Raw genomic sequence first — 26,980 nt, forward strand, 5'->3', positions numbered from 1 at the left:
TTTTGGTTTTTTTTGGGTTTTACTGTCACATGTAACAGCTGCAAAAGTGGACCAGGGCGGTGGCATAAATCCATAAAATCAAACATATTGAGTAATCAAAATGTTAAACCCACCCTCTCGACCAAGGTTCACCCCCTCAAACCACAAACCCTCGTTGGGCGAGTTCATTAAACAAACAGGCAAATATGTTGGCAATTTCAACCAGTTGGTTTTACACCACTCAACATTTTATGACAGATTTTTCAAGTGTTTTTTCCGCCTCCTCGTTTTTCTTTTTTAATTTTTCACTCCTCCTGCTGCCGTTGTGGTGGCTGTTTGCGGTTAGTGGTTTCTGGTGGTTTAGTGGTCGCCACATAGTGGCCGCCCTTAGTCCGGAGAATCATTGCCTTAGGTTAGTTGTTTACGAAGGCTTTTATTGGCACAGTGCCGGGTCAGGAGATTCATGGGCCATATTTTTAGCGTAAAGTTACGGACACTTGAGAGAATACTCAAGCCGAAGAATTGGGAAAAGAATGGGAATTGGAACTGAGCTCAAAGGGGGCAGCACTTTTCCCGAAAACCATTGCGGTATTTACTTTAAAGATCTGTGAGTGTTAGCTAATAGCATTTCACACTCTTTAGCTAAATGGTGTAGAAACTACAAATTCTATACAAAAGAGGGGTCGCTGAACTGAACGAAAATAATCTGATCTTATTAATTTAAATGGTTATTGCACTGAGAAGCTTGTGTAAATCTAAGGGTTGCAGTTAACACTTACTGCCTTTAAATAGTATTATCTTGGCTAAATGAAATAGCATCATTAAAAGTTATAGATCTTAAGCTAAGTTAAGATAAAAGAATCAACTACGCTCTAACTATTATTTGTGTTAACACTGCACTATTAATTAATTATTAATTAGCTATGTATTTAGTTTAACTACAGACTATATAAAAATGATATTATTGCTCTACTTTTTAGCAATGTTATGTGGTTCTATAGGGGCTTGGAACCCATCCATGTGCAGCTTAACGAACTTACCACTTTCCAGTTGTGTAATGAACAGATTATTCATGATGCACCATCCATCAATGTGACCACCTGACCTGAGCCCGCAATTTGTACCACCTTACCCGAAATCAAAATCAAGGCACTTGTGAACCTCACACATGTTCGCCCAAATAGGGGTAAAATGCTAGAGGTACGCCTCATTTAACCCGAAATCCACCCCTAGGCGCTGCCAAAACAAAATCCAGTTGCAAAATCAGTAAGGCAAACAGGCTGCGAACGCATCGCATTATCACACGAACAAAGGCGATTAATTAGCGACTATGGGTAAGGGGGGAGGGGGATGAAAGATATGGCAGAGATATAGAGATCGGAAATCGAGCAGGGTTGGTCTCGATTGCGCCGACGCAAGCGAGTAATCGAGATGGCTGCGCGTGCTCATGTCTTTCGCCAACATGTGCAACTGTTACCCAGCGATTGCGACTGCGATGACAGGGAAGAAGGGGTTAAGGGAAGGGTTGTGGCAAGGAGTCCTCATATCGAGCCCATACTTTAACCCATACACGTGCATATGTCATTTTTATAGCGCTATACGTGTTTGCCATAAATCCATAACAATATGACAAGTACAAGTACTTTAGCGGCAGCCTCTCTCATGTGCAACATGTTTGCACGTTCACGCCACCGCCAGTAGACAGTAGACCAACAACCAGGTATACCCAGGCACATCCAGTGCAGATGCAGAGACGCCCTGGACCGATTGGAACTCCATCTCCGTCGCCAGCTCCGAATGGGACACCTTGCCTTCCATTTGGCGATTGCGATCGCACTGCGGTCAGGATGATCTCCATGCCGTGCTCCTCATTTGTGCCGCGGCTGCTATGTTACTTGCACTGCAGCATCATCACACTGGAAAGAAATAGTATAATATGTACAAGGGTACATATACTTCATGTGGCCTGTTTGGATACTTTAAATGATATTGTAGCGCTATTAAAATATTTAATGTTTAAGTTCAAAGGCCGTTTAGTATTTACCTAGACATAAAAACATTTTTAGGCCATGTTTTGCAGCTGTATTTAACCTTATAATTTATTAGGGTAATGCTGGAAATTATGTAAATTTTTTTTACGAGTGCAGGGTAAATATTTCGCGCTACTCGCCACCGCCTGACATGATTTACATGAAGTGAAGACGCACGTTTTTATTACATTTTCGTGGCTGTAAGTGCACCCAAGGCAGCCTGGCCACCTAAACCACCACCTCCTAAGCACCCAGGCACCACCACCACCACTCCGTCATCAGCGGTTTGCCTTTGATTTGCGGCAAATGTTACGCACTGGCATCGCATCGCATCGAGGAAGTGGAAACCAACAGCTGTGCAAGTGGAGGGTTAAATGCGCGAATCATTTATCATTTTTGCTGTTACAATTTTCAAGTGTACACCGCCCTAGCTCGCCAACTTGCCCGCAATTAAACAAACAATAACCTTTCCCGAAACCGAAATCAAAATCACAACCAAAAACCGAGGAAGATCGGCTCATCTCCGGGGTTGGACACTTGTCACTGTCCGGATAAATGTCGCCCTTCTCGTTCGCGGCTTAAGTCGACGTTTTAATTTTAGTTTCCCGCCTGGGTGAACTTCTTTTTTTTTTTGGTTTCTGGAAAATTGAATACTTTATTCATTGGAAGATCGTAATCCTCAAATGAGATTGCTTTAGAGTAATCGCTTCATTTATGGAGGATTTTCGTTCTTATTAAGCTTCATTAGGCTTAAATCAATTCGGTTGGGAGTTGAAAATATATAGGCGAGCTGCTCATTTGGGGCCCAAAGTTATGTTTACATAGGAAAGACATTTGTTACCTAGGTGGTCCCTGGAGGGCTCTCCTCTTTCGCCTCGTTCCCAGACCCATGTAGCCGCTGAGAAATTTCAACTAATTAAAATACCTATAAACTCTGCATGTTGAGTCCTGTTCGGCGGCAGCATTTCCAGCATTTCGTTGGAAATTTTCAAACAGAATCGTCGGGATAAGCAACACGCCAACCCAACAAATGACCAGCCTAAACCGAAGACTGAAAACTGAAAACCGAAAATCGACAAACCCAAAACCAGGCCCTTCGAGCCGGCCAAAGATGAATGGTTGGAGCTCGGCAGGGTTGCCCAGAGCCCCCGATTCCCTGACCCCTCCATACCCCATAACCCACACCCCACAAGACAACTGACAGCAAACAGAAATCGACAGCCGTGCGGTGTTTACTACTCCAACAAGAGATCCCTAAAAAAAAAAAAATAAAACACAAAATAAAAACAAAAAACCGGACAGACAAAAAATCGAAATTCACTTCTGATCGCATTGGGGAATGGAGGAAGCTGGCCATCAGCCGTAGCTCCACTCAGTCCCAGTCCAAATGGACAGCTGAAAAGGAGGCTGGAATTCCGGCCCGACTCGCGGATGGCTTAAAACTTTTAGCATTTTTAATTAGCGCGTTCTTTGTTTTCCTTTCGTTTCGTTTCGTTTAGTTTAGTTCAGTTCGTTCGTGCTGGCCGTCGAACAAAATGAGAACAGATTCGAACAAAACGAATTGTATTTTCGGGGCCTGCATGCTAATTCCCTCCCAGGAGGCGAGCCTAGGACGACCAGAGGCGTTACCTCCACAGGGAGCTGTAAAATAAATCACCACTGGGTCATAATACCAACGAGAAGAGTACGGGAAAATAAACAAGTAATCATATACTCATGTACTTTATTGAAAACGTTTTCCGTAACAGGGTAACTTTCCTTAAATGGCATGAATAATAAAAACACCTCTCCTAATTAAACTCTTAATTTAATAGTTTTAAAAAAGGAAATTATCTTATTTTAACTTATCTTCATTTAAACACTTAAACCCCCGAATTTTCTGGCTACGCCCCTGGTTAGTTGTTTTATCAGTTTCCAGATGGTGATGCAAAAATTGACCTTGAGCCCAGCTAACCGAGTGTAATTAGCTGGTCTTTCGGAGCAAATATATATTTCACCATTTTTCGAAATATTCTACTCAATGTTATGCAAGAAACAAAACGAAAAGCACTCTTCTAGAGCTACGCTAATCTTTTTCATTGCTGGCACTTTAATAACCGCTCCTTCGCAGATACTTGAATAGATGGTTAAATTGTCTCCGGGATGCGGATACCCAGCCTCCGTGTTCTGGTCGCAATCTATGGAGGTCTATCGTCGCTAAGCCGATGCAGTAAATGCCAGACGAGGATTTATAGCAAAGTACCTTGACCAATTACGCAGGCATGCCAGTGGTTGCTCCAGCTCGGATCCTCCGACTCCAACTTCGATCTGCCGACCATTTGACAACGCATCGCGGAGCGAGGACAAACATAAATATCAATTACGGGTCCATAAATTTGAAACCAATTAGCCAGGAGAAATTGATAACAGTCGTTCGACTCAAACGCAGCAATTTTCCAACGGTTGAGCTGAGCAACCAGCGATTTGCAGTCGCCGGCAAAAATAGTTTTCCCCTCATCCGCGTTGACGAGTCGCTTGGCGAGGATGAGGATGCAAACAACTTAATACAAATTGAAGGCTCAAAAGCCAAATGTTTAGTTCTCACATTAAATGTAAACGGCAGCGCTCGCAGATTGGGGCGAGACAATCAGCGACGGCAACCCTGAGATTTCCAAGACACACTGGACGAGGCAAGGAGAACCAAAGACGTCTCACAAACTGCTGCAGCACACAAGCACATGGCCAGGCGCACATGGCAGCGGCAGCGAGCACTACTTAACTTTTCGACACCCAATGAAATTTTCGCACATTACTGCCAAAAGTATCTAGATGCAAAAATATCTGCCGAGTCGTCGCTGCAGTTGCAGTCGCTGGCTGCATGCAACCCAACTCGGCGAAGAGGAGACTCCATGCCAAGCTCATATCTGCATCTCGGCTGGTAGGCAAATGCAATTTATTATACGTCTGGGACGAGACCCGGCCAGCAGCCAGGGAAGATCACCAGATGAGATGGTTGCCCCGGCGCGGAGTAGGGGTTATCCTCCACACACGCAAACCTTTGGCGTTTTTCTTATTAATACATTTTTAGCCCGTTCGCCGCTGGTGGAGGAGGACCCTCCGTTTCGCGGGGTGAGGGGCTGCAACTGAAATCAGATAAAAAATGCTTCGCACACGATTAGGAATTTTTAATTAAAATATTTTGTACTGCTGTTTGTAGTTAATTTCGTACAAGACTCTCTCTGAGGCATACAAAGTGCTCCAGCCGAAGGAGCGGAGGTTGGCCCAAACGGAGGCCATAAGCACCTGCATTTCATTCCTGTTGCAGCGGCTTACCTGTACCTGTGCACCTCTTGCTGCTGTTGTTGTATGCGTGTAGAACAGCACAAAGTACGCGATCCGATTGCCACAGTCGGAGTTGCAGCAGTCCGAGCTGGATTTCACGGTGGCTGGAGGGAGGGAACAGGGGCACCGCAAAAGGGTGCCGAGCTGGCATAAAAATCCTTGTGTTTCCTTTTCGCTTTCGTGCCCAGTTCGCGGACTTGGCGCAACATTTCAACCTGCCACTGCGGTGGCAGCATTGATGGGCGTATACATGCGATTCACTGCGCTCCTGCCCCTCATCCTTCCGTGGCTCTGCCCCTACCATTTGCCGTAGCTGCATCGTTTAGCTTAACTCAACATATTTTTAAAGCCGCAATCTCGGCGAGCAGCGCGGGAGGTTGTGGGAAACGGGCGCGGGCGCATCGATGATATATTTAGTGGCAGGCAAAACGTAAGACTTAGGCAACGAACTCGCGATTACGACACAGCATGAGGCATTGCTTATATAGCTGGTGCATCGCCAATCGCACACATACAGTGAGTACTGGACTGATATTGGGCGTAAATATTATATAGTTCTAAGGAAAACTTATTTTAATAAATTATTAAAGTTTTAGGATATTATTTACATGTTTAACATTTATAAACGTAATGCTCTCAGCCTTTAACACTCCACAATTTTCTGTACACTTTAAAGTTGGCTGGGTTTATTTTAACTTAATTCACCTGTTGCGCTGTCCACTGTGGCTATATGCCAATTGGCGCTGCCCTGCACGACTTTTTTCATCAGCTCTTCTCGTCCCCATTGCATTTAGTCTTGGCCATTCGCAGTGTTTTCATCCTCTCCTTTCTTTCGGTGTTTCATTTTTTGCTGCCTTCTTTCTTATATTTGGCTTCGCGCAAATTGAAGATCGTGTTAAACGCTTAAGTTGTTTCTGCAGCCCAAGAGGGCCAAATGGTGGAAGGGGGGCGAGGGGGGCATGCAACACATGCAAGCCACAATGCATCATTAGCGTTGTGGCAAATGTGTTTTTGCCACACAGACGCGAGGACAGACCGAGATCGTTTTGTATCTTTCAGCTGAGGAGACCGTGCAACAAGTGCAGGAGACCAGTTCATTGCCTTCCGTCCACTGATTACGGCTGAGCCGTAAATTATGACTAATTGATTAACAAATTCTTTAAACAGAGGAACAGGCAAATGGCCAACACGCACATGCCGCATAAATCAGAATCTGCATTCGAACTTTCCACTTGTCAACGCCGATCTTTTGTAACTCCATGGTGATGAATCTCCGCCAGCTGACGCATCACGTGCCCAGCATCCACAAGCTAATAAGCCAGAGATTTAAGTTCTCACCTTGGAACGGCATTGTTTGCATCTGACTTTGGTTTTAGGTTTTCCAGCGCCTGTTTGCACAACAAACATGAGCGGCAACCAACCACTTGGTGCGACAATTGTCAACGTTTAAAATGCAAAATGTGTCAAATGCGTTTCTCTTTTCGTGTATCCAACGAATGGACGAAAAATGAGGCTCAAATGAAGGGGTAAATAAAATGTAAAATAAATTTACCTTTTGCGTGGCCTGAAACAAGCGACGGACAAAAAAGCGCACGCACAGATTTTGTAAATGAAGTCAGGAGAAACATATATACGAAACAAAAAACCAAGCTATATTTAACATAAACGGGGGCGTACTGGACTGTAGGGGGCTAATACGTTGCCGATCGAACGAATCGACATTCCACACTGGAATCGTGTCGTGAGATTCTATATTTATTTGCTTAGTCCATGCGAAAGTGAAGAGCTCGAGGGAGTAATGAGTAATCTTTAGCTTGGCAGGTGATTGATTATGCTAATTCGGGATTAAAGCCCATTTGCCGATCAAATACGAGTGTTTGTGTTAATTTTTCTTAACTTTCTAACAAATGCCATTTAAAGGCACTCTCAACCGAGTTTTATTCATACTTACGGTTTTCTGACCTTTTTTTTTCATAAAACATTAAGTTCGAAATGTATTTCCCATTTCGAAAGTGACCTTCTGAACGCTGAATTTATTGACATCCCTTACCAAACATCAGAGGAATGTAATAAATTTCCATTACTTGGCTCGCTTACTTCTCACCTTGAGCTGCCATTCTGGACAAGTCTTTTGGCCAGCTTTTAGTACACCGGGTAATTCGTGGGCACTACGCCTCACAGGCGAGTTCAAGATTACCATAAGGCTTGTACATAAATAAAGCCAACTGTTGGCCACGAAAAAACGTAAACTTGTTCTGGCCTAAAGCACTCACATACAACGTATTCGTATTTTTTCGAACATTTTGAAAACATTTCGAGTCGCGGCATGTACGAGACGTACAAAACAAACTGGAGCAGCGCATTTAACGAGTGAGCCACAAAAAGCCAAACATTTGAAAGTCTGCCGGTTCGTGCATTATATTAATTTGAATTTTAATTGCAAATTGCAGGCGGCAACGAGTGTGGCAAGTTGAAGCTTTTTGTATGGGCATGGGTAATCGTAATGATTAAAAATGCAAGGCAAATACACTTCATTATGGGCCCATTTTCCGCAGACATGTCAGTCCAAGTCCAAGTCCAAGTCGAAGTCGCCGTCAGAGTACCGGCCACATAATTCACTCACCCAACGGAGGATGCATGCAAAGCAGGAGGAGATTACAAGTGCAACGCATTCCCAGGTTACCGATTTCATCAAAATGATAAAGAAGCCGGCTTGACGGACTGCCTGACTGACTGGCCGGCTGACAGAGCCTACTGTTTGCTCTTGGCCACAAGAATGAAAGCCAAAGAACATCCAACAGCCAACAGCCAGCGGCAACAATCGAAAACATTTAAGCACTTTGTGCTATGCTCCACTTGAGCCGCGTTGCGTTTCACATTCGAGTGCAAAATCAACACACAAACCCAACGTTACTCAAGGTGCAGGCAAAAAAGTAAAAAACCACAGAAAACACCAGAAGAAAAACACGAACGCTCGGCGGAGATTTAAATGCCTATCGCAAAGACACATCGACAAACCGCGTCTCCATGGGCAGGGTCCAGTTTTCGGAGTCCAGATGCGGATCGTAGTCGGATGATGCAGATCCACTTGCGGGGACGGTGGCACTTGTATTGATCTAATCTAACCACGTCGGCGTATGTACCCCTGTCCACCGCGGTGGTCTCCTTAATGAGTGGGCTTAAGGAAGGGTTTCGAACTACCCACGCAGCCGTTTATTGAGAAATTACCAAGTACAAAATGAGGTGTCAGCCTCTCTGATTCCGATTCTGATTCTTTCAATTCCAATCTCCAAATCGGTGTGCATAGGTCTGACCAAGTTTGTTGCCTCAGTCTTTTGTTTGGCCTCAGCATATTTATGATGACAAATATGGCTTTTCCTTGGGTGTGGGGGAAAAGCAGACACCAATCGACACCTTTGGCAAACAAAGCCTTAATGAAGTGCGTACCTGCCACAGAAAAGCCAAAGAGCTAAGAGCCCCGAGCTCTCTGGCCGGCAAATGGAGTGTGTAAATTGTATGGTAAAATAAATACATAAAAGAGCTCAAATCCCGATTTATGCTGGCTTAAGCGAGCCAACGTTCTATAACTCAAATTAAAAGCAATTTAAAATCTAAATAGAAGGGAACCAATAACCGAAAATCCGAGCCGAAAATGAGCATTCCATTCCACGCAAACGGGCCACGTCGTTTCAGGCCCGGCCAACAGCATTCAGATCAGCTCGACAGTTTGCTCCAAATTAAAAAAGTATAAAACCATAAAGACGACAATAATGACAGCCCGTTGATGGTGACAACGACCATGATGACGATGATGAGGCTCTTGGGGGCAGGGGAAATGGGCTGCGATCGAGAATGAGACTCCACTCCGCCGACTGGACGGGATTGCTGTCTCCAGAGTGACACAGGCAAATGTCTTCTTTGTGCTGGCTTAAACGAAGGCGAGGGTGGATGCAAGAGTTTAGGATTTTGAACTTAGCTTTAACCTTAGTTGACTAAGAAAACATGTTTAATTACTTGCACGTTTTAAGCTGTTGCACAATATGTGTCTTACCAAAAAAGGCTAGATGAATGTACATCGAGTTTTCTTTGAGAATCCGTACTCTTGAAGCCCCCCTCGTTATATTGCCTGGTCGCATGGCCGCTTATTTTTTTCTTCACCGGCTGAACCTAATAATCCTCATGACTCGCATATCAAATGACAACAAATTTACTGCGGACGTCGACGGCGACTGCGGCTGAGACGGAGGCAGAAACTCCGGCCGCAGTGTCAAATTGAGCGACAATGGGCGATGGACAAAAAAAGGGGCCACAGTGGGACAGTGGCAACTGTAACGTTTTGTTGCCTTTCATATAGGGATCCCACTCTCGATTCATGTGTGTGTGTGTGAGTGAGTGTGCTGTGCATTTGCCGCTTTAATACCTTTTAACACTAATCGCATCGAGCGAAGCGCAATCAGTTGTGATGAGAATATAAATAAAAACAGAAAAAAAAGACTAAAGAACCAAAGAACTAAACAAAAAGCGAACGGAGGGACTGGGATTCTGGCCATATACACGCTGGCTCACATACTATATCTGTTCATATATCAAGCGTCGCCCTAGACGCTGAACAAGAAATAAAAATCGTTCAAGTTCTTGGATCCCGCGACGAAGATTTTCTCACGTGTTGTTTGCATTGGTTTATTTTTTTCGATTTTTGGTTTTTGGGTTTTTGATTTTTTCGATTTTCAACTGCAGAGTGTGAGTTTTGAAACTGGAGCTCTCCTCATCAGCATGAGATGGAGATTTTTGGATTCCCTTCTTTTTTTATGAACGCAGTGAATTTTTATGTTCCGATGATGAACTGTGCACACGACCCGAGGAAGCCACCAATCCGGAGGCTTTGGGCGGCAACATGACTCAGTTCGAGTTGGACTTTTGGCCAAGGTCTTCTGGCTGCTTCCCAGGTTCGGGTTCGGAATCATCGAACAGGAAATTGCTACAAATTCTTGATGAGATTTACTATGTGTGTTCTGGGGCCCTAATGATTTCTATTTTATTTCGTTCTCCGGCAGCCAGCCGTGGCATATGCGGATCGCTGGCTGGCTGTCTGTCTGCATCTGTATATCTGTATATCCTTCTGCCTGAGCTACTCACTGCAGGCACAGTACGTGGCCAAGGCGGTTGAGAGGCTACAAGTTCATCCCGGGATCTGTGGCCATGTTCTGGATTCCCATCCAACACATGCGAAATCAGTAGATCACGAAATGAATAGCCATAAATACAATGGCGGGAAAAGCAAGGAGCAGCCACCAGAAAAACAAAAACAGAAAGCACCACAAACGCTCTGACTGGCCAAGAGTAGGACTTACGAACGGGCAGACGGACGGACGGACAGATAGGCATGTAGACATATAGACATATGGGTAACGTTTCGCCATTTAGCTCGATTGCAGTTGCAAACATGCGATTTTGAAGAGGTTCGAATTGGCCAAAAGCGACTCCAGATAGCAACCGACGAGTCTGCGTGCCAAAGTCGTCCTCTTGTGGTTCGTTGTGTGGATTAGGAAGCACTTGGAAAAATAACAGAAATCAGAATAATGCAAACAAAATAATAACTATAATAAATAATAGCAATATTTTTATGCAACTATTATTATTCCTAAAAATTTATTGAATAGCACAAGTAAACTTATTTTCCAACTCTGGGAAGTCTTCTTTAAATTTAAACTGATATATCAAACCTACAAATATAACTACATATTTTGCGTACTGCAACTACGTGCCAATTTATTTTTTTGTGTGTAGGATATCCGAGAATCAAATTCCAGTGCTTGGGAATGGAATTTCGAAATTGTGGCAGCCACAGCGGCAGATTCTATGTAAATATAGCCTAGCTATGATCGAAAACTAACCAACTTTGTTTACAGGCCAGCCATTGCGGTTGTGGGGCAGCCAGGGCCAAATGGTCCTTTTTTATTGGCCCCAAAACAAAATAAGTTCTTTTCTGGGGCCATAAAACGTCAATTGACGGTGGTGCAGCTACCAACGTTTACGGCCGAACCGCAATTCCGCAATTCCCGACTTCGCAATCCTTCTGACAACACCCGCTGCTTCTGCCGGAGAATCCGAGGCAGTAAAGGTAGTAAAAACGTTGGAAATTAATTAATCTTCACATGCAACTAAATTAACGCATGATTGCTGGCCCAGCAGCAGCTCGAATCCGGAGCCAAGTTCGAGGAGGTTGAGCTCGAGGATTTATTGCATTTATCGGCCAATCGAATTGCGTTTGCAGCTGAAGATTTATACATTTTATTCGGATGGCTGCTCGTTTATTTACCCTTTTATTTTTGTTCGGACGATAGCCAATGCGGAAGTGCCGGATGACACGGATCGTTTGGTTACTTCTAATTAAACGTCGCGTAGCCTCAATTTATTTCACTCGATTTGTTCGGTTGACATTAATGAACACGGCGTTGACATGCTCTCGCTGCCACGACACAAAAAGTAGAAAACAAAAAATTGGAAAAAAAAAAACAGGGACCTGAGGAAAGCGATGACACCTCTTTGTGACCACAAGCACATCGAGATGTCTGCCAGTGGAAATCATCAATTAAATTAGCCAGAGTTAAAGCCAAAGTTGTTTGCAGAACATTTGCAGAGCCAGCTGCAAGCTGCAAACTGCATTTCGCGATTTGCCATTTCGCGGTTTGTTAGCTCTTTGCATTTTGCCTGGCCCTGATCCGTTGGCTTCATTTGCATTTGGCCAGAAGACAAGAGACGAGCTGCTGCTGCTGCTGCTGCCGCTGCAGTTTCTGTGGCTCATTTAAGTGTTAAAAATGGCAGTTACATGAAACCGAGCTGGCAAATGTTCCGTTTACGTTTACGTTTGTTTCGTGCCCATGGCTCTGTGCTTTATGTGTTTCCCGTCTTTCCCGCTGCTGCCAGCCGAGTTCGTTGCCTGAGTCTTTTGTTTTAAATATTAAACGGGCCCTACAAATCGCTGCCAAGTTGCCTTCCGCTGCCGATCCCGAAGCTTCTGTGGACAACTGCACAAAATTTGTCATTTTTCCCGCGGTTTGGCGGCTCATTAGTCAGGCCGCACATTTTCGTGGAAGGCGCAGACGCAGACAGAAAGCTGCCAGGCGATGACAAGCCAGATTAGAGACCCCAAAACGACACTGTCCCTGCTCCAGCTCCAGACCTCGATCCCTCCGCCCGTTCCTGTTCTCGTTCCCACTGCCATGTCCATGTACCTCGAAACTGAATCGAGTCCCAGGCGACCCAAATGTTTATTTGCTTTGCAGACGCAAGGGCCTGACACTTTCTGTGCCGATTTTAATTAGAAGTTGGGAAATGGGAGTATCATTTGGGCTATCAACGGAGCTTGGCTAATAGCGATAAATTATACCTAAACTAGGCTTGGAAAATTACTGAAATTCCTTTCGAAAGGGTGCATAAAAATGCCTCTCCGAACCAATTGATGAGTCAAGCATGGCATCTAGGCATATGACCGCTTGATTTGGACTCGCGTGGTTCGCACGCCTCATCTCGGCTAAGAGCCAAGAGCTAATACAAATAGCAAATAGTGGTAAGAGCCGATGGACAACAGAGGGTATGTATGCAGTTCGCCCATTTGCCACTTACCACTCGAAAGCCAAATTATAATTTCATGGCTTATAAAAGTCATATTTGTCTTGCGTTTGATGGAATTCCCATGTACGCGCTCGTGTGGCCCAAACAAAACGTAACTAAAAACATTTCTTCACGCTTCTTTGTGTTCCTTTCGGAGTCTGTTTGTTGTATTTTTGTTGGTTCGTTTGTCCGTTTGTCCGTTTTCTATTTACACGCAGCCGCCGTGTGCTGGGCAAACAAATTTTAACGCTCAAATGCTAAAAATCCGAATGGCCATTGGGAACGGAACGAAATGCCCGATTCCCAGCGGCCGGCAGAATCAGCACCTCAGAACGAAGCGTAAGGAATTCGTAATTAGAAGTGAGACTCCAACTGCTGCAAGTCAGCCACAAATTGCAAACAAAAACAAAGGCCAGTTGTTGACTCGACAATTCAAACAACCATTTCTGGCCCGCTGTTTGGCCAAACAGTTAACACCCAGGCACTCGAAAGTAAATGAAATCGATCCCCGCCACGGCCACTAAATGTTCAACTTTAGCAGCTTTAGCTTCGACTCGAAATGGGCGTTCACAGAAAACACAATTAAAATTTAATGACGAAAAGGCGGAAAAATAGTTAAGTGCAGTGCAGCGTGCAGGTCTGCGGTTCCTGTTGCCAGCAATCTCGGTTCGGTCCTTCAAAGTCCCGGAGAAAATTGCCTTTTGTTGCCCAAAATTGAAATATGCAATCATAATGCCAGCGACACAAATGCCGAATTTGGTTTCCCCTAATAGCCACAATGTACAGCCCGCATGGCATGGCATCGCATCGCATCGTATCCTACATGGAGCAGCCTCCATCTGTCCATTTCGTTCCGATCTGGACACTGAACAAAAAGTTCTAGCATTTGTACTATATAGCCATAAAAGTTGTGAACTAATATCAAATTATAAATACTTATTTATAAATAAGCTAAGACATACCATTTATATACTCGTTTTCATTTCCATATTTTTCCAGCCCTATAGTTCCTAGTTTACTTTTCCCAGTGCGACTCCCTCAGTTTTTCCGCCTTTTAACGGTTGCCGGCCAATTGCAACAAGTGATGTCCCACGCTGAGTCCCCCCTCACCCCTCTAGCAGACTCCTCCCGCCTCTTGTTTCTTGGCAGGGCATGGACGGTAAATTCGATTAAACCGCAAATAGGTTTTTGGCCAAGCGGGCGGCCAGGGCGGTCAACTGGTCAATTGACTATGACTTGCGATCCGCGCACATCCAACTTGCACAGTGGTTAATACTTCCTGATAATTCATCTAACACCGGTTTAAAAAAGGCCTAAATAAGCTTTAAGGGATCTTAAAACATGTTAAGTTCAGTACTTTTACAGTATTAAAACTCTGTTAAATCCGTTTTTTCTTTGGTAGACTTTAGTTTGTAGCCACTGTGCTCTGGGAGGCATGCAATGGGTGGAATGGCGGCATAATTTATGATTTCATTAAAGCAGCAAATTTAATCGAACTAAGTTGGAAATCAAAACGATCGTCAGCTCCGCTTCCCAGGCCGCAGCCCATCTACTATATAGTCGTAGCCATAGCTATAGCTATCATCATCCCAGACCCGATCGGGCAATTTATCGCCTATCGCCTATCAACTGACCGCGTAAGTGGCACAATCGTGAGCACTGTGGACGCTTTTCGATTGAGCAATGATTTGGTTATTGCAGTTGCAGACCCAGTCCCCGTTATGGGCACTGCGGATCGGAGGATCTGGGGATCCGGGGTTCAGTTCGATCTTGCGATTCTGTTCGGTTCAGAGGGGTGGAAATGCCAGGTTCTATGAACCGCTGGGCTAGCAGATCTTTCTGTGCCGCCCGATCGCAAAATTACAAGTTGCGGATTATAAAAAGTTGAGAGCGATTGCAGTTTGCCATAAAATAAGTAAATCGCCGCCCAACTCACGTTCCACTGGCGGCGAGGGAGGTAAATAAAATAAAATGAAATTGAAAAGCCAAAACATCGAGGGGCCAGGCGGTCCAATGGCAGAAACGTAGATAGGGATGGGGATGGGGCCTATGTACTGCAGAAATCGACTCACGGATTTTGTGTTACACTTTTGTTGTTAGCAAGTAGCGAATAGGAGACCCTCACTCCCCGATCCTCAACCCTCCACCCGAATCTGGGCAAATCCACGGGCACGGCCACGGAGATGGAGATGGAACAGAGTATCGTGCGGCTGAAGCCGAATATTTTCCGTTGCTTGACGACAGCAGAACACTGGAAAAAATCAAGGATCAATAGGAATATACCATGTACTGTAGTGCAAGCAACAATACTTTCCATAGAGAGAAACCCAAGGAGATCTGTTGCATTTGAAAGTTAATGGGACGAGCAAACCATTTGTTCTTTTGAACATTTTAGCCAAAAGTGTAGTGTATAAGAAAATTGTTTTATTATATCGGTAATATTTTGTAAATGTGCACGACCAGCAGCTGGAGCAACCACGGCGATGATGGCGACCATGTTGGCCTGGGATTTCTTACTCCACCTACCTACCACAAAGTGGCCAACAACAAGCACTGGCAAACAACAATCAATAGACAAACGTTTGGCTTGTTTTGTGTTTTTCTGTTGCATTGTAAATCAAACGGACCTGGGCAAAACAAGCGAAACGGTATTGTTTTCCAATTGGCAGGCACGCCAGGGAGGAGTTCAGTTCCAGCTCCCAAAAAAAAACCCCCCCATTTGTGCCTCTCGATCGAGGAGCAGATGGCCCCGAGCTTTGGTTCAAGTTGCCACTGAAGACGCTGACAAAGGCTCTCGACACAGTGGATGCTGGCTAAGATGGACCCCCCGAATATACGTACGTATATGTGTGTGGTGACCCCGACCGACCTCCTTATGTTGCTGGCTCAAATCAAATCGGTCCCTCAACTTGGGCGATGCTCACATCACGCCCGTCCGCTGATGTTTCCTCAATTAACCTTTTTATTTTGCTGACTCGGTTACGTTTCTTGTCTTCAGGATTTTCTTTCTATTTTGTTTTTTTTTTTGGTTTGTCTGGGCGTATGCGAATTGTCGCCTTTACATGGATTGCTTGGTGTTTTGTTGTTGTTAGCCGGGAAATTGTTTTCCACAAAAAGTTTCAATGGCCAATTTTAAGGAGAGCGTCTGGCGAATGGTAAATGTTTCCCAAAACGAGCAGTGGAATTTATGTAGTTAAATGTTTTAGAAAGTAATTACAAATATCACGTATACGCCGTGTGGGAAAACACTCACTTGGGGTTAGTCTGAATCATTTGGGCCTAAATACTGTGGGTTTTGGCAATATTAATTTGAATTGTTATATAAAAGGGTATTAAAAACCGTAGATATTGTCCTGATAAAAAGGAGAAATCAAGTATCATAGCTAATCAGAGGCAACTCTAGCCCACTGTACAAAAGCACCATAAGGTTGGAAAAAAGATACTCCCATGGGGCATCTAATTAAAGCTCCACCTCGGAGGAGCGTTTTCCTGCCTTTTTTTTTGGCCTACCACACAGCGCGTTTTAGGCCGGGTCGACTGCCACTGGTATTTTGGCCAACAAAAAGGCGTTGCAAGCCGGGTTAAGTGAGGTGATGTTATTTGTCAATTTGTCTTGCCTTAACTAGCAACTGTTGCTGTCGCTGTCCCACTAAAAAGCAACAAGGTTATTAGGGTTAAGCCAAAAGTTTCCGCCACTCACACAGCTTAGTCACTACATAAGTATACACACACTGCTCGAGCTTTACACGATATTGTGAAAACGTTTGCCATAATTTCCAATCACATTAATTATGTATTATTTGGCTGGCTAGAGAAATCTAAAATCCCAAAATTCAAATCAAAAACCCAAAAATCAATTCGAAACGAGCGAAAAAACATGTAGCACTTGTCAGCGCAGCCGGCAGACAATAAAAATCCGAAACAAGCGACAATTTTTTGGACCTGTAATAAACATCAATAAGAAATCGCTGTCGATGTCACCGATGTCGCAGATCTTGAGATTCGATTTCCGATATCGGCATTGTGTCCGCGCTCTATTCACAAAATTTTTATTAATTTAACAATAAAATGTTTATGCAAATCGCACTGTCTTTTTGCTCGCATTCGCATTATAAGCCAAAGGCAATTATAATAAGTTATGGCACTGGCCGAGAGCGGACAAGCGGCTAATGAAATTATAAAACAAATGTGCCTCATTATTGGACACTAAACGCCATTAGGAATTCAAATTTCCACACGGGATGGCCAGAATCTGCCATTCAGCGATTTAATTGATATTATGGTGATATTGCTGGTGGTCGGTTTCCTTTGGTCGAGGGGTCAAATTTATGTGGCAGTTGAAATCGGAAAACAAGCAACAAATGTCAGCCATGGCGTTGGCCAAATGGGTCGTGAATTAAGCCAAACAAGTTGGCAAGATCGATTCGAAATGCGCTTCTCATTATCCCCTGGCAGTTGGCCCAAACTATTGGGCCCAATAAACTCGCCATTTAACGGCAGTTTGATGGCCAGCACCACAAACTGCTGTCAAAATGCCCAGCGGGTCTCAGTCCATATTTATTTGCATAAATGTATTTTAATTGGAATATACGAGACATCTAAGACGATCCGATCGCATTTGCTCTCCAAGTTTTGGCCTCAGATAATTCACACCTCATTCGAAGGTGTGTGCTAGTATGGGTTTGCCACGCCCCCTTCGCCTCTTGCCGCACTGCGTGCGGTCTCGAATATCATCAAAAGGCAGGGAATTTCTCACGCTGGCTGCCAGGCGAATTTTCAATGCAAAATAATTCAAGCGGTCGAAACGAACGGCCGGCCAGCGACAAAACAAGAAAGGCAACAAAATTATTGGTAACAAATAATTTTTGGCGCTTTCTTTATGGCAAATTAGCCGCGGCAATAAAATGCCAAAAACATGTGTCTGTATGGCGATGCATATGCAGTGTGTGTGTAATAAATAAAAATCCAGAGTGCCATGCAAATGGCACAACAGGCGTAGTATGAAGTCCTCCCGCCCCTCGCGGCTTCCATCTCTTTCCAACGACTCGCCGTCTCGCTCTGGAGCGGTACATACAAAGAAAATCACAATGCCTTTCAAATAAACATTTTATAGAATTATAATATATATATATATATTCCATATATAACCCAACAAAAGCAAAACCTGTAAACATATATTTTTTATTATTCCATTAACAAATTAATGGTAATAAAAACTTGGTTTTATTTTGATCGCATTAATGAAGTTTATCTTCCGAATCAAAATTATTGGCTAATTGAGAATATATAGGAGGGAATAAAAATACCATAAGATCAACATTAAATATATAAATATATATACAATAAACTAAAATTATCCCATGAATTATTTCCATTATTTCTATAAAATGCTGAACTTTGTAGAGATGGGTATGCATATCTCATCGACATATGGCAATTTATTTCTGTGTAGAGCTCTTCCTCCTTCCTATCAGCTCGTTGAGTCCGGCCGAACTGGCTAGATAGTCTGGAAAATCGTTGTTATTATTTATTGCCGCCGATATTTTTATGTTTTGCCGAAGTCGTGACTTGGCCAGGTCGCCAGCCGCCGTCCGCCATCCGCCATCCGCCAACCGCCGACCGCCTTCCTCCGTTTGTTGGCCAAACTGGCAGCCGCCAGAAGGAGTGTTGCTGGCCACTGGACAGCAGTTGGGCCGGAGGAAATGCCAGCGGGTAGGTCGAGGTAGTGCGAAGACCCAGAGACCGACTGATGGACGTCCGAAAGAGTGGCGTTCTTGGAAAGTTTTTCGAAGCGTTAACCATCACGGCATTTGCATCGATTGGTCAGCACCACTAACACATGTCCGATTGCGCCGGAAGTGGACATTTCAGCTGCTGTTTTGTATGCCACACAAAAGCACACACACACACACACACACACTGGGGAGCAGAGCAGAGCTTGTTGTTGCCCTTTTAGATGCGAAGTATCAGCTTTACCTATAAAAGGTTTTATGTTTCATCGCTGATCCACTGCAATCGAATCCAACTCCCACACGTTCCGACACCGAACATCAAAGCTCATAAACATGCACGGGCTCACTCCATTGGGCGGTGGTTCTGGCGGGGATTGGGGTTCCAGGTGACGGTACAGGGCCTAAGACATCCATCCAAGCTGAATTACGCGTTCGATTTAATCAGCCAGAAGAAGGAAAGAGATCCGGCGAAGAGATACTCTGCATGAAATGTGAGCCAGACCTTTTTAACTTGGCTCACTGAGATCAGAGAATTATTTCATGTTATGTTCATGAAATAATCTATATAGTTGGGTTGAATGTTTTGAAAATTTTAATAATACTTAAAATTGAAATGATTGCAAATTGATGATATGGTTTCTATAAGTTTCTAAGATTGATCAGGACTTTTTAGGATCTCCAAATAAATCGTTATATGCCTCAGGTGTCGAAGACAGTATGAAGATACCAAAAACACGCATCGCGACATTTCGATGTTACTGCCATGCACATGCACCAAAAAAAAAAAAAAAAAACAAAAACATCAACTCAAATACGATACACGTTGTGCGATCAGCGTTCGATGACTTCGATTTGCTGGACACGATCGAGACAAAGTCGCTTACTTTCGTTTGGTCATGAATATTAAAGACATTAAGTAGGAACAATAAGAAACAGGGACAACTCAGAACGGCGGTCGGGATGGGTATGGGTTCGCGGATGGAACTGAGCCTGGAGGAACCTGCACTTGATGCGCCTTGGTTTTATGGCTGCCTCCTAAGCCCCCTCGTTTTCAGCATTTGCGAAAATGTCCGATCATGTCAAAAGCGTCGCATCCCGTCATACTGGGAAACAACAATGCAGCGAAAAGGGGGAAATCCTATGGAAAAAAGGATTTCGTGTCGTTTTGTCATCGCATGTTCGCTGCCCTGCTCCCTGGCAAATGAAAACGTGAGCCGGAGTCCCCGCCTGGCTGGCTTATAAATATGCATTTCTCGATATTTTTTATACGGCTGCCATATAATTTAGCCAAAGCGAAAACCAATAAACAATGGCCCCGGGATCCCGCAGCCGCCAAGTGGAGGCAACTGAAGTTGCAATTTTGCTGTCATCGGAACGCCAAACGAAGACGCGCCAGATGCCATCAAATACTTCAGACCGGCGTTACATCAGTCCGTCTCCAAACTCCGGAGCTCATCCATCGCTGGAGAAGTCGTATCTCGCATCTCGATGGTTTTGATTCGAACTTTCATCGCTCCGCTGGCCACTCGAAAAAGAGCGTCAAGTGCGCCGGGGAAAGATGGGAAGTGGGCAACCAGAAGGGTTAGCCTTTGCAGAGAAAATGTATTCCACTTGGAGTTTTAAAATTTAAATATTTATTTTTTGTACCTTTTGACTACATGATTACAAGGGGAATAAAGTAGATTATATACAAATCTTTTGAAATATTTTACATGCTAGAATGTATGTGGGTTTCTCACAGTGCATCTCCGTTTATGGGCTGGGCATCCATCCATCCCATAGTCGGACCTTCCTTTCTTGTCTTGATGCTACATTTAAATCGTCATAATTCAAATTGCTGTTGGCGTTTTACATAAGTACTCGTATCTGGGTACGGGCACCACACCGATCCCAATCATTAGGCGAAGAAACGCTTTTGATTTTGCCTGATTATTAATGATTTCCGTTCGATTTATCACACGATCGATGGTTGTATAGTGCAAGGTCATCGAAGGAACGTGTTGATTACCAGCACACCGTAATAACAACAATAAATTAATGGGCCAGCAGCGGGATTTTTCGGTGGATTTCGTGGCATCCGAGGGATTCGAGGGACGGACAACCCGCTGCTCCTCGGAGCCCCTTTCTTATTTGATGGATTGCGCCGGAGTTATTTGGGCACAACAAATAGGTTTCCCAGGTAACCACAATGAAATTTGTTTGCTAACAATGTGCGCCAGCCATTCCATGGATGGAATATCTCGTTTATTCACAACAATTCCGGGGCGTTAAATCGGACGGCGTTTTGTGATGATTCATTGCGATTTAATTTCCAATTTGAATGCTTTAAATGAACTTATAATTCTGATAATCCACCAAACGAAGCCTCTCGCTCTAATGCGCTCAATTTATCCGGCTCGTCTTGCCGGCATTCCGAATTTGTCCATAATTTATATGTTCCAATTTGGTTACAATGCCGCAGGATCGGGCTACAAATATGTAATCCAACACTAATTGGGAGCTCATGAGGCGTCTGCGTCCACATCTTCTAATGGCCACTCGAGTGCTGCAAATGCCGCAGACAATGCTGGCTAAAAATGAAACTCGTTAAATATTTATGAGGAGCACGAGCACCGCCGTACCCGATCCATTCCATTCCATTCCGACCTGGCTAGCTGGCTATCTGGCTGGCTTTCTGACCAGATGTGTAGGCCATAATTGTGCACAGATTTTGATTTGCCGCTGCCATTGGCAGTAAGTGCGAGCGGTGGACCTGGCCGAAACCCAGCCCCAGGTGCTGCTACCAACTTCCAGTTGCAGTTGCAGCTACCCCGCCAGTTCAGATGCAGTTCAGAGGCAGCCCTGACTCCGCTCGGCTTGCATTGCCTTGCCCATGGCCATATACTCGACTGGGCCCGGCTCGCACATAGCTGTAAATAAAAAAGTGGTAAGAATTATGACAAGATGGTCTGGACAAGGGGATACTCAGTAATTGAAAGGATTTTCCAGAAAAAGTTAAAGCTAAAGTCTGTCATATATAGATTTATCCCAAATGTGGAATGTCTGATTCCTTTGGATCTTACTTTCTTTACTTGCTACTTTACTTCTTATATGTAAGTAATACATATATTCAGTATATTTTCTGTTGCACATAGTTTCATTTATGAGATGAGGCATAGCATACCCTTTGCTGCAGACGTACCCATCGAACTAAAAGAAGCGAGCCCGAGCTCAGTCCGTTCAACGCCAGAGTGGCGGTGGCCCATAGCTCTCGGCCATGCACGAAGGCGCAACACTTCAGTTCGAGCTCGAGCCGCTGCCCCGGGTTCCGACGTTGCAGGACCGCGGACTGCGGACCGCCGAGCTGATCTGAGCTGAGGTGGACCCACAACCTGTTTCGTGGGAACATTACCTAGTCTGGCACTGACTCCGAGCTCCATCGCCAACTTGGGCTGCAGCAGCCGGGCTGAATCGCGCTGACCACTGGGCCGCCAAGTGGAGTTTGGCGTTTGGAGATGCTATGGAAGCTGGAGCTGGGGGTGGGGATGGTGGAGTTGGAGGAGAAGTCGGAATCGGAATCGGAGGCTGACTGACTGACTGACGGACTGCCCGTTGGTGTTGTTGGCCGCTCATAAATGAAACCTGTTAAATGAATGAAATAAAGTGTTATTTGCTCGACTCACAAATGTTTCTTTGGAGCCCCTTTTGGGTTCTTTGGATTATGCGCCTCGCTGGGGCTCCGAATGGGGATGACAGCGTGAATGACACCTTGGAAACGGCGTAGGAAATATTACAATAAAATATGTGGAGACCACATGGGAAATTATTAAAATCACCCGGCACCTTGCCATCGGTTCTGATCATTAATATTTTATTTACAAGCTTCCGCTTAGCTGCCTTAAACATCATTTAGGTTAACGCGCCTATCATTCAGTTTTAAGTTGTAATAAATATTTGATTATAAAACTATTAATTTCCGATGTGTTTATGTTTTATATACCTATGTTGCATATATGAAAGTAATGATCCATTTCAAGGGCTTTTCTATAAATATTTTGTACAGCACTGAGCTTATTCCGTTTTTCAGGTCAAAATCAAATGACTTAACACACGAACTTGCTATTTCCAATGCTTTGCAATCCGAGCTTCATTAATTATTAATTCTAAGCATTGGATTAGTAAACTATAAGTGTGCAATATCTTAGCTTAATGTGGTAATGATCCATTTAATGATTCCTATGGACAGAACCTCACGAACTCATCTCTAGATCCGATGAAGCCTCGCTTTTATGCCTCACGTGTGTGTGCTGGGTGTTTTTGTGTTTTGTGTTTACTATGCTCTGGTTCTCGGACTTTGGGAGCTTTATGTTTTCTCGACGAGCCGAGCGGGATCCGTAAGAAGTTTAATTTGATTTTTTATACTCCTTCCCGGTTGTCTTCCTCTTATCCAGACCCCAACTTGCTCTGCAGCCCTGCCCCACCACGTCCAAATGTCCAAATGTCCATGTGGCTATATGGGTGTATGGATATATGGATATATGGCTACATGGCATGTGTGAGTGGCAGTGACTTGTAAATTTTTTGGATGTTGCTGGCCGGTGTTTTTGTTATTGTTTGTGCGCTTGTGTTTACCTACAGTAGTTGTGGCCTGCATGTTTTTTTGTTACCTTTCGAGTTGGTCTTCAACTTGAGTTTTATTTTTAACTTAATTTCTGGCCGGCCAAGATTCCTCGAGCCTCGATTCCCGCGCCGCGGTGCGTGTAATTCATATTTCACTGTACACGAGCCGCGTACATTCGCAAAGTTTCGGCCAAGCCATATAATTTGTGGCAACAACAAGAGCGGCAAATTGTGGCCATGTTGATCCCCGACGCATTATACGTACATTTAGCCAACATCTTATAAATGTGCGGGCTTTACATCATTTAGAGTCGCCGCGCAGACGTTTATTATTTCGCGAGATTTACATTTTATTGTATATGTTTTAATTTAAATTTATAACTTGTTTCGCTGTGTTCGTGGTCCGCCGTTAAATGTTGCCTTAATTCGACAATTTAATTTGGGTTTATGCGGCCCTAATAAGGGGAGCCATAATCTGGAGGCGAAGTCGCTGGGCAAAAGGGCGCATTTTGTTTGACTTATGTGAAATGAGGAAGCTCGGCTTTAAGGGGGCGTGGTCCGTTGGCTTTAGCTCTGCAATTTTCGAGATTTTCCCTGCTTCTCGGACTCGTTGTTCACATTTTGCTTGGAGCATTTGCATTTGATTGGAACTTAATTCCGGTTTTTAAGCTGCGAAATTCGGGTCACAGATATTGGGTTTTGGATTAAAAAAAACTAATGAGAGGCGCGTTTTCTTTACACACTAATAACAGTATACTCGCTCAAGACTTTGGAAAGTTTCGCAAATCGATCCAATTTTAAATAAAGGTCATTAAAAAACTTAATTCCTTTAGGAAATTTTAAAAATAATTTAGGGAAAGGAATTATTGTTTTTGGAAATGAATTCTTTGTAATGCACAAATTAAATTTTCACGCCTTTCGAAGGAAGGGTCATATAGTTATATATTAAAGTCTTAATTAAAATTCGAGCATAAATTGGAGTTTGGTCTAGAAAATCTAGAAAATCATTGAACTTCTAGATGGTAAGGAGTGTGAGATTTAATTCAGCTTCGATTCGATGTGAGACAAAGGGTTTAAAGGGCGCCAAGCAGTTTAGTTCCACTTGGTGGCCAGACAAGGTTATATGAGGTCCCAAAACAATTTCCAAGCCAACTAAGATGTCGGATGAGTAATGCGGTCCGTTTACATTTTGTTCCCATGAAGAAAAATATTTAATTTGATTGCGGTTTTTATGTCTTCATTAGCCAAATGCTTGGTAGGCAATAAATTAGAGATTTCGGCTCGGAGGCTGGCGGCTGTTTTGGGTTAGATTTTGGTCTTGTATCTACCAATATTTCTGGTGTGTTCGGCCTGTAATGCGGCCGATGCCCATGCCCATGCATGAAGATTAACACTTGATTAATGAACTCGATTATTCATAATTTGTTGCTGGCCGCTGCTTTATCTCTCGAATGCCCACAAATAATTGAAACATTTTGCGACTGCTGCGCATGCGCACATTCAATGCTAATGCAACTTCGATTTCAAGATCATTAAGCGCTACACGGACATGTACATGCGCTTCCTTTGGCTGGCATTATTGATGATCGCAAGGAAATAAACAAAAAGCTGAAAAAAAAATAAATAAAATATCCACACTTGGACGCTCCTCGAGGGGCACGCACCTGTGTGCGTGTTAGCTGCACATTTGAGGTACGCAACTCGTCAATCAGTTGACCATGTGCAACCGGTTTGTGCTCCACTTCCAGTTAAATCTTCTCCCGATTGATTCCACATACCCTCAGATACTCTCATCGCGGGGTTAGATCAGCTAGCCGGTATCGTAAGCACTCTTTCACGGAAAGATATACGATCTAGAATTACGCCTGTTAACCACTCATTTGACGTGACTTTTCAGAGAAGTATTGTCAAAACATGATTTGTACAAATTATTTCTTATAACAATAACACTAGAAATCTGCGATAAGAAATACATTTTTCATTCCAAAATCTCTAAGATACAAAATACATTTAAGTCAAGATGCTTCCATAACAAAATACAATTTACTTGGTATTCTATTTGTCATTAGAATATCATATATCCCATATATCATATTTCAGATTTAATAAAACTTATTCCTTGCTTGATTGAGTTTATGAAGTTCTTGAATAGGAAGCACATTCAGTCTTCGACTGACACCAATTAGCAACACAATCGAGTTCACTTTTTACTTCAGGTTTTTTTATTTAACCATTTTTTTTTATTATCTAAGCATGTGTTGATTTTTCCCGGACTCGGCGGCAGCGCTTTTCCAACTGTCAACGGCGCACAGCCGTCGTGTCGAATGATTTGCAGATTCTGTTTGACAGTTGGTCCGGTTTTTCATTAATGAACATGAGTCCACGGCGGATCGATGGCCGAAAGGGGAGCGACTAGGAGTGGAACACACGCACTGCATCAGTGGATGGGCTTGTTTTGATTTATGGTCACATAGGAATGGGGTTGGGAGGGGATAACCGGGCGGCCAGGAGCGTGGAAGTAAGTAAGGGGGTTGATCGCTCCGCCAGTCGATTGCTCGAATATTTCGTCAGGCTCCAGACTCCAACTCGATTCCGTTTGATTTCGGTTTCGGCACCGGCAGGAGGCTCCCATCGCAGCGATTCAACCCTAATGAAGATAATTTATTATGCGATGCCGTTTAATTAAAATCAGATAACCCAGCCAAACCGACCAGAAACAACGATCGCTGTCCGTTCAGCTCAGCTCACCTCGGATCAACTCGACTCCTTCAAAATGCATACGAAGTCTCAGACATTTACAGACTTCTTGCCAGTGGAAGTTGGCCCCTGGCGAAATGTGCTGCCGTTTAGAAGATACACTCTTTTTTTCCTGTGATTTTTAAAGACAGTGGAACCAAGATAAGTTGATACCATATGTTATATGATATTGAGATATTGAGATTTGCCCTAAATAAAATTAATCTTGCTTTCGATTTATAAGTAAAACTTTTATAGAGATTTTTTCTTATTCAGAACAAGGCTTCACTGTAGTTAATTTCCCAGACGGAAAGATTTCGCGCTAAGTTCAACAACTGGCGAGCGGCAACAAAGTTGTTGCGGTCAACGTTGTCGTCGAGATCGCCGGACGTCGCCGGTGGCAGCTGCCCGAATACCCGAATCCCCGATCCGCAGACCGCATCTTGCCATCATCATGATTGGTATTGGTTCCTTATCAGGATCTTGTTTAGGCCATCTCGGTGCTTTGTTGATTTTGACTTTGACTTTTAATGCGCCATTACTTCGGTGTGTGTGTCCGTGCAGGCGGCCTTCCCTCCGGCTTATCAGCCAGATCAGGCCGAGTTTCACTTTTCCCTCGCCGACTTCCCAGCCCGACCGTCCTTAGTCATCGATGTATCTGTATCTGGTGGGCTTCTCGTTGGATTGCTTGTTTTATTGTTTGATATGCAAATGATTTTTAATTGTGTGGTCGCTCCTTCTTGTTAACCCTTTAAATGCTCACGTGACTTATTCGAACGAAATTCTTTAAATAAAAAAGTTTTTTTTATCAGTTAAATCTCGATGTAGATTTATCTTTTGAAAACGGAATGCAAGTTAGACTATAAAGCTTTTCAGTGATAACTTAATATAGACAAGAAAATAAAAACAATATAGTGAATAGGTTTAAATGTTTAAAACGGCAGAAATGTCTGATTACTCATTGCTAAT

The 26,980-nt window shown here is 43.8% G+C and overlaps 1 pseudogene; it reads right to left on the reverse strand.

Annotated features, from left to right (window-relative positions):
• Positions 1 to 20,298: 20,298 nt before the first annotated feature.
• On the reverse strand, positions 20,299 to 22,536 carry LOC27208034 (annotated as a pseudogene).
• Positions 22,537 to 26,980: the final 4,444 nt, after the last annotated feature.

The sequence above is a fragment of the Drosophila simulans genome, chromosome 3R (assembly GCF_016746395.2).
Source record: "Drosophila simulans strain w501 chromosome 3R, Prin_Dsim_3.1, whole genome shotgun sequence".
Lineage (NCBI taxonomy): Eukaryota > Metazoa > Arthropoda > Insecta > Diptera > Drosophilidae > Drosophila > Drosophila simulans.